The sequence below is a fragment of the Ailuropoda melanoleuca genome, chromosome 20, assembly GCF_002007445.2.
Source record: "Ailuropoda melanoleuca isolate Jingjing chromosome 20, ASM200744v2, whole genome shotgun sequence".
NCBI classification, from domain to species: Eukaryota; Metazoa; Chordata; class Mammalia; order Carnivora; family Ursidae; genus Ailuropoda; species Ailuropoda melanoleuca.
In genome coordinates, this window is record NC_048237.1 from 15,000,738 (window position 1) to 15,009,078 (window position 8,341).

Here is an 8,341-nt window from a genome sequence, read left to right on the forward strand (position 1 = left end):
AGGCGCCCCTGGAATTCTAATTTTTGAATATTCCATCGAGGGGGACTATACACTCTTTCAGTGAAAGAAATTGAGAGGTTATCTAAAAAATTAGCTCAAAGTACATTGGTCGCAGACCTGAGTAATACATCACTGGTAACCTTTCGTTTCACAGTCTTTGTGACTATTTAGTATTGAAATAACAGAACAGATGTTTTATATGGAAAACTCAGTTATTTTGTTATAGCTTAGCATTAGCAGTAAATTTTTATACTAAGCAAATCAATCTATTACTACTAAGAAGTTGAATTTGTAGTTCTGTGATATTTTTAGTGAAAATCACTCTCAAAATATATTTTTTAAGATTTTATTTATTTGACAGAGAGAGAGAGAGATGAGNTTTTTTTAACATCTTGAGGAACCTCCATACTGTTTCCCAGAGTGGCTGCACCAGCTTGCATTCCCACCAACAGTTTAAGAAGATTCTCCTTTCTCCACATCCTTGCCAACATTTGTTATTTGCTGTCTTGTTAATTTTTGCCATTCTAACTGTAAGGTGGTATCTCATTGTGGTTTTGATTTGTATTTCCCTGATGGCTAGTGATGTTGAGCATTTTTTCATGTGTCTGTTAGCCATTTGTATGTCTTCTTTGAAGAAGTGTCTGTTCATATCTTCTGCTCGTTTTTTTGACTGGATTATTTGTTTTTTGGTTGTTTAGTTTGAGAAGTTCTTTATAGATCTTGGATACCAGCCCTTATCTGTAATGTCATTTGCAAATATCTTCTCCCATTCCATAGGTTGCCTCTTGGTTTTGTTGACTGTTTCCTCTCCTGTGCAGAAGCTTTTTATCTTCATGAAGTTTCAAAATGGGGATTTCTATTTAGGTTTGTGTTGGTCTCACAGAAAAAAGAATCAGGGATGTGTACTGGCTAGCCTTAATAGAGAGAACAAAGGTCTCAGTGCCTGCCCCTGTACAAAGTAACTCTGTAACATAGTCAAGGTACTTGACAGGAAGAGGGGCCCCGTATTAGAAACTGGCTCAGAGTCCTGCACAGTTGGGAAAAGTTACATTTTTCAGAGCAAGGGCCTTACGAGAGGATTGCCCTTGCTCTGAAACCCATTTTGAAGGGTTCAAGTAGAATGAGATATAAGAAGAAAGAATGTCAAGTGAGGACTGAATACCAGGACAGTGAGTTCTGTTCTTTCTAGCATTTTGTCTTGTGTATCCTTTTGTGTTGCTTCAGCTGCCTGAATTGTTCAATGTAGAAGAGGGTCCTGGAGCATTAGAGTCAGGAGCCAGGGACGCTTGCGCTGTGTTACAGGACTTAGCCTGTATCAAATGCCTTAGTCCACCCCTGCTTTCTATTATATTGATTTTGTGCTTTCATGATTTTTACTGCTTTAGTGATTTCATTCTTCCTCTTTAGATTTTGCCTTTCTCCACCCCAACAATTCCAGAAGACAGAGCTCTGCATTATTTTGAATAGAAGTGCTTTCAAAAGTTTTATTAGGGTAAGAAATGGCTGTGGCTGGCTGGGTAGGTGACAGATTGTAATAAAAAATGCAGGTGTAAAAGTGGTGTCTAAATCATGATTTTAAAAACTCCTAAGATTAGAATAAGGACATTTGTTTGAAACATTTATAATTTATATAAACAACATCCTTTCCAGGATAAACAAGGAATGAATATGGTTCTTCACTTTAGATATTTTACCTTGGAGTCACACAGCATTTCTCAGAGGGAAAGCTGGAGGAAAAGACAATCTTGGCAGGGTGTGTTGTCTTTGTTTAGAGCGTGGGTAAGGCTATTCCCGACCTAGCATTCAGACTTTCAAAAACAATAGTCCAAAAGTTGCACAGAATACCTGAAGATTCAATTTAGCTGTCAGATGTAGGTCAAATGTCTAAACCAGGTTTTCTCATCTTTAACACTATGGACATTTTGAGTTGAATAATTCTTTGTTGTGGGTGGCTCTCCTGTGAATTGTAGGTGGTGGATGCCAGTAGGACAATCCTCTTGCTCCCCTTCCTCACCTCCTTGCCCAAGTCATGGCAATCAGAATATATATATGTTGCCAAATGAGACCCTGGAGAATAGGGCACCCTGCTTCCACACATTGAAAATCACTGGCGTAAACAGTATGGATATACCATGGCAGGAGGAATAGGAATGTTATATGATCCTATGTTTGCTTTACTGAGGAATCAATTACTCACAACATACATTCTAATGATATGAGACTGAAGTTCAGAGACTACCTTCCAGATGTTAATAGAGGGCGAAGGAGCCAGCCCATCCTTGGTCCTTTCATGTGGAGTTGCTTTTTACCACAAAGCTCTAAAGACAAATGGCTTAGCATGATCTGGATAAGAAAGAATTCATGTTCCAAGATCTTTCATGAGTAAATAATGTATAGTTCACAAATGTTACATCATAAAATTCACACCTACTTCCACTTCAGGGAAGATGAAATAGATACACTTTCCCTTGTTCCATACAACTAAATACACTATATATAAGACAAATATGAGAATACTCCAAAAGGTAGAGAGAGGAAGACTGGCTACGGATCTTGGGTTTCAAGGAATCACATAGTGATGCTTCCTTCGGCTTTCTTTTTTGCCTCCTAGCCTCTAGACGTGGAGATAAAGAAGCTGGCAAACTAGGAATGCCAATGGATGCAGAAAAAGCTCCAGCGAAAGCCGGCTCTCTTTAGCCAAGGGATCAAGAAAGGGGCAGACTAGAAAGACAAAACTTTTAGACAATAACTGTGCTACTCAAGCCAGAAACAACAGAAAAAGTAAAATCTCTGGCCCCATTCCCACCCCTACCAGCCATGGCTGAATGGGGATCCTGGACTGTCAGTCTCACCAGGCTGTAACAAATTACCCCAGCCTTCTCCCCACTGAGCCAGTGTCAGTGGAAAGTTAAGACTTTCAACACTGCTCAGCAGGAAAGAGGCTACCTTTCCACTGTCCCTGTGTCACTGGAGACTATGTGGGGAATAGTAATGCGATACCCCTATCCCTTACAACTAGGATGGTGTCAGAAGGGGCATAGTGGGAACCAGAACTCCTACTCCCACTCAGCAATAACAAGGAAATTCCCACCTCTGGTGTCAACAGAGACCAAGTTGGAACCTGGACTACTACCCCTGCCTGGCAGTAATGCCCTCCCCCAGCTACCCCTACTAGAGTAATGCCATAGGAAGCCAGCTAAAATAGGAAGTTTAAGTGAGATCCAGACTCTCATAATACCCAAATGTCTAGGTTTCAGTGGAAAATCATTTGTCATACTAAGAACCAGGAATATCTTGACTTGAAAGAAAAAAAATAATTAATAGATGCCAGCATTGAAATGGCAGAGATGTTAGAATTACCTGACAAAGATTTTAAAACGGCCCTCAAAAACAATGCTTCAGTAAGCAATTATGAGCATGCTTGAAACAATGAAAAAATAGAAAGAGTTAGCATAGAAATAGAAAGCCTCAGTAAAGAAAACAAATATATAAAGATGAACCAAAGGAACTTTTAAAGATTTTATTTATTTGAGAGAGAGAGTGAGTGTGTGCACATGAGCGGGGGGGGGGGCTCAGAAGGGGAAGGAGAGGAAGAGGAAAAGTATCCCAAACAGACTTTGCACTGAGCATGGAGCCCAACGCAGGCCTCCATCCCACAGTGCCAAGATCATGACCTGAGCCGAAACCAAGAGTCAGATGCTCAACTGAAGGAACCACCTTGGTGCCTGATCAAAGGAAATTTTTAGAACTGAAAATACAATAAATGATATAAAACCCCAGTTGATGGCTAAACAGCTGAATGGAGAGGACAGAGGAAAGAAACTGTGAATTTGAAGATGGAACAATACAACTCACTCGATCTGAACAACAGAGAGACAATAGACTGAGAAAAAAATTGTATATAACTTGAGGGACCTATGGGACTATCACAAAAGATCTAACTTTATATCATCAAGGTCCTGGAAGCTGAGTGAACCCCAAACCAAAGAAACCCCAAAGAATTGACACCAAAATATAATAGTCAAAATTCTGAAAATTAAGAAAACAAAGTTTCTAAAGCAGTGATAAATAGTGTGTTACCTATGGAGGAAAACAACTTGAATGACAACGGATTTCTCATTAGAAACTATGAAGGCCAGAAGAAACAGGCACAATGTTTTCCAAGTGCTGAAAGAAAAGCACTGTATATGCAGAATTCTGTATCCAGTGAAATTATTCTTCAGGAATTGAAGGGAAAATCAAGACATTCTTAGAGAATTTGTCAATAGCAATCCTACCTTAAAGAATGGTTAAAATTAATTCTCCAAAAAGAAAGGAAATTAATAGACAAAAGGACACCAGGAAGGAATAACACAATAAACAAAAACTATGGCTAAATACAACAGATTTTCCTTCTCCTTTTGAGCTTTCTAAATTGTGTTTGATGGTTGATCCTAAAATTGTAACACTGTCTGATGTGGTTCTAAATGTACATAGAGGAAATTTAATTTAATTTAATTTAAGGCAATTACAAACAGGGGAGAATAAGCAGAAGTAAAGGGAGATAATGTTTCTATGCTTCACTCTAACCAAGAAATGACAATACCAGTAGATTGTGGTTGAGTTATGTATATATAATATAATGCCTAGAGCAGTGACTACAACTACACAGATTCACTCAAAAAACACTATAGATAAGTCAAAATAGAATTATAAAAACTGTTAACTCATAGGAAGGCGGGTAAAAAACAGAAATGAAACAGAAAAAAACCAAAAAGTAAAGTGACAGCTTCAAATTCTAGCATATCAATAACTACATTAAGTATAAACTGTTTAAATACACCAATTGGAAGACAGAGGTTGGCAAGTAATTATATACATAACCCAACTATATATTGTCTGCAAGAAACTTACTTCCAATATAATGATATAGGCAAGTTTTAAAGAAAAGATGGAAGATTATATCATGCACACATTAATTAAAAGAAAGCAGGAGTGGCTATATTAAGTTCAGATAAAGTGAACTTCAGAACAAAGAAACTTACCGGAGAAAAAGAGGGGATTACAATAGAGTAAAAGGGTCAATCCACCAAGAAAACAAAGCAATCCTAAATGTGTACCAAATAATAAAGCTGAAAAATATGTGAAATAAAAACTGGAAGGAGAAATAGGGGAATAGAGACTTCAACAGCCGCCTTTTAACAAATTGGTAGAAAAACTAGACAGAAATTCCCCAGGAATATAGAAGAACTCAACAATACCATTACCATCAGGAGCAATCAATATTTATAGAACACTGCACTCAACAACAACAGAATACACATTCTTGTCAACTGCCCATGGAACATATACTAAGACCGTATCTGGACCATAGAAAAGAACTTCAATACATTTAAAAGAACTGAAATCATACAGAGTGTCTTTTCTGACCACAATGGAACAAAACTAGAAATTAATACCAGAACAATAATAGGAAAATCTCCAAACACTTGGAAACCAGACAATACAGTTTTAAATAATCCATAGATCAACAAGGAAGTCTTAGGTAAAAAAAAAAAAAAGACATTGAACTAAGTTAAAATAAAAATACATGTCAAAATTTGTGGGACATGGTCAAAGCAGTGCATTTTCCAGTGAAATGAAATGTATATTCAAGTAAAAATCTGACATGAATGTTTGTAGCAGATTTTATTATTTAATAACCAAAAACTAGGAACAAACCAGATGTCTTTCATGGAGTAAATGGATATATTAATCAGCAATAAAAAGAAATGAAGTACTGATACCTGCAACAATTTGGATGAATCTCCAAAAAATTATGCTGAGGCAGCAAACAAACCAACGACAGTCAACAAACAACAACACCCCCCCCCCCAAAAAAAGAAAAACAATCTCTAAACTTTAGATACTGTAAAATTCCATTTATATAACAGTCTTAGAAGGACAAAATTGTACGAATGGAGAACAGATTTGTGGTTGCCAGCGGTTAAGGATAGGCTTGGTGCAGGGGAGGGTGGAGGAAAGTGTTTGTGGCTTGAGAAAGGCAACATGAGAAATCCTGGTGGTGATGGAAATGCGTGTATCTTGATTGTATCAGTGTCAGTGTTCTGGTCCTGACACTATATTATAGTTTTGCAACATATTACCATTGGGGCAAGGCAGATGAAGAGTACTTAGGATAATTCTGTGTTATTTGCAACAGTGAATATGAGTCTACAGTAATCTCAAAATAAAAACTTTAAAATGTTATCAGATTCTTTGTAAAAATGTGTGTTTCTTTTTATAAGTTATAAGAAGAAACACAAGGAAACAATATATTCCCCTCTAAGCCCTCCTTAGCTCCCCATAGTAACCAGTGTTTATTGTTGTTTATCTTTCTACACTTATCTTAATATTTTAGTACAAATGTGTACACATACATGCACACAAAGTTTTTTCTTTACAAAAATAAGAATGTATGGTATACATTATTCTGCAATGTACTTTGTGACACGTATCAATATGTATAGCTTCTAAGTTGTTCCTTTAAAGAGCTGCTTATTATTTTATAATATTTACACATTTCCTTGGCTCTTTGCTTTTCAAATTTCATCTTTTCCTATCCTAGGAATAAGTTTTTGCTCATTGGAGGTATAAATTAGGGAACCTACCAGGATCTGGGCCAAGAAAAGCAATTTATATTGTTTGAATGACATAATACAATTGGGAGGGACTAGTTTGGACAAATCTTTTCTATTCAAAATGACAGACACATTACATTTTTCTCTTACACATTCCCTTTGTGCAGTACTTTTTGTCCTCACAGACATAACAGCTTAAGCTAGTACAAATGAAATAATGATTAAGAAGTTTCTTGATTTACACCTTTTTTCTGTGAAGTTTGAAAATCTCAGATAACATTTGGGTACTTTCAATAAATACCAAATGCTTATGTATTTAATTTACATTCATTTTTAGAAGATGGAAAATATTATATTAGTTTTTGAAGGAAGATTCCTATTTCTTTAGTCAGTTTGATCGTAATAATGATTTTGAACCAAGTTAGAAGTTGTTCCTTCAAAATATACTTATTCTTTTTGGATAGAAGTGCAGTTTATTTTCCATGAGGATTTTCTTTCAAGTTACTTGAAAAATGAAATGCTAATTTATTGTAGAATTCAGATGTTATTTTCTGATTCTTAGCACAGATCCCGCTCAGTAATAATTTTTTTCTTTTGCCTGTTTTTTTTAATAACGTCCCTTAATTTAGACCATACAGGACAAATACATTTGAATCTTGAAAGTGATCCATTTTCACATATACCAGGGTTTAAGTACATGTGAGGAAAAGTGAAGAAGTTTTAAATGTTGGTAAAATAATTGCCTTTTCTTGCTATTTCAGATGTAATTATTTGGATATTTAGGATAAAAGCATTTCCCCCTTGTCGACTGTTATTTCAATACATAACTCAACTTAAATTTTGATTTCCTAATGTAGACCATTTGAATGCTTTAAAATTTTAAGGACTGGCTTAAGGGCTTGGACCCTCTTTCAGTAGGAGGTGACGTGGACACTCTCTGATAAATTGCACATATAAAATTCAGCACTAATTGCCGCCTTAACTTTGTAGAGTTCTAGTCCACTTTTAGGGTAATTCTTGTGATACCTTCAAGTCACGATTTTCATCTCTTTTGGGTAAATTGAGAGGTCAGAGTTTATATAATTTTAAGCAGGTTTTTTTTTTTTTGAAATTTAATGTTGATATCAGAGCTTAGAATAACATGGCTACCTTGACAGCAAATTGAGCCAATGGACTATTCCAGTTAGGTTATATGTTGACTTACCATACATGGAAGCCATTTATTTTTTATTACTGAAAAATGTAGTATTTGGTTGTGATTTAAGTCCATTATTCTGTAGCTGTAAACAGCCTCAACCTAGGCAGCTATATTCTTTACAATCCTTGTTTCAAAACATAATAGGTAAATATTTGGGTTTTAAGGATGGGCAGATAAATAGTTTTGATAGTAAAATCAAAATCTTGAGAACTAGCAAACCACAATCATGTCTGAACATCTCTCATCCCAAATCAAGCAGCCTAATAGACTGTAGCACCTTATCTAGTTGCATTGAATAACATTTCGTCTTGGGGGGATATTATTTTATAAGTACCTGGTTTCCCTGGTCCCCTGCAAAGTGCACTGAGTCTTGGTCCCTCCATAGTGGAAAAGGATTGCTTGACAAAATCTGTTATATTTATCATCTTTATGAGTTTTTATGAGCACAATAGAAAAAGGTTAAAATTTTAGTTTATTGCATTGAAACTGAAAATAATATATTCTCAATAGATTTTCTTCGGCATGTTTTACTTTGTGTGTCTTG